Below are 945 nucleotides of genomic sequence, written 5' to 3' on the forward strand. Positions count from 1 at the left end.
GTGTGAAAGGATTCACACAACGTCCCCCTCCACATGCAACTTCACGTAAAAAACAACTTACAATAGAGTTGACATACGTGGGTGGTTAGATAAATTTGGTAAAAATGCCAGAAAAATGTTTGTTTCGTAAACAACATTAAAAAATGGTTCAAATGGCTCTGAACACTATGGGACTTAACATCTGAGGTCATCAGTCCCCTAGAACCTAGAACTACTTACACCTAACTAACCTAACGACATCACACAGCCGGCCGGAGTGGTCGAGCGGTTAAAGGCGCTACAGTCTGGAACCGCACGACCGCTGCGGTCGCAGGTTCGAATCCTGCCTCCGGCATGGATGTGAGTGATGTCCTTAGGTTAGTTAGGTTTAAGTAGTTCTAAGTTCTAAGGGACTGATGACCACAGCAGTTGAGTCCCATAGTGCTCAGAGCCATTTGAACCATTTTTTTGACATCACACACATCCATGCCCGAGGCAGGATTCGAACCTGCGACCGTAGCGGTCGCGCGTTTCCAGACTGAAGCGCCTAGAACCGCTCGGCCACACCTGCCGGCCGTAAACAATTTACTTCTTGACATAGCCTCCTTTGAGGGATATACACTTGGTCCAGCGATCCTTTAGCTTTTTTTATCCCAACGGAAAAATAGGTTCTACCAAACTCTGTAAAATATTCAACGTCTGCAGCTATCACTTCCTCGTTTGATAAGAATTTCTTCCCAGCAAGGCAAAGTTTCAGACTTGGGGCTAAGTCTGGTAAATAGGTAGGATGAAGATTGAGCTCAAAACGCAGTTCATGCTGTTTCGCCTTTGTTATCGCTGATGTATGGGATGGTGGATTATCCTCGCGAAAGAGTGTGCCAACCTTGGTCTTTTTGCAGCCAATGCAAGTTTCAAACGATCCAACAATACGCCATAATAGGCTCCAGTGATGAGTCTGACTTTGTT

At 45.7% G+C, this 945-nt stretch overlaps 1 non-coding gene across 1 annotated transcript; it reads left to right on the plus strand.

Moving 5' to 3' along the window:
• The first annotated feature begins 250 nt into the window (after nucleotides 1–250).
• On the plus strand, nucleotides 251–334 carry Trnas-gga. Its single transcript is given in 2 exon segments — nucleotides 251–290; nucleotides 300–334. It is a non-coding gene; the product is annotated as a tRNA-Ser (tRNA).
• The last annotated feature ends 611 nt before the right edge of the window (nucleotides 335–945 follow it).

Source organism: Schistocerca piceifrons, chromosome 10, assembly GCF_021461385.2.
Source record: "Schistocerca piceifrons isolate TAMUIC-IGC-003096 chromosome 10, iqSchPice1.1, whole genome shotgun sequence".
NCBI classification, from domain to species: Eukaryota; Metazoa; Arthropoda; class Insecta; order Orthoptera; family Acrididae; genus Schistocerca; species Schistocerca piceifrons.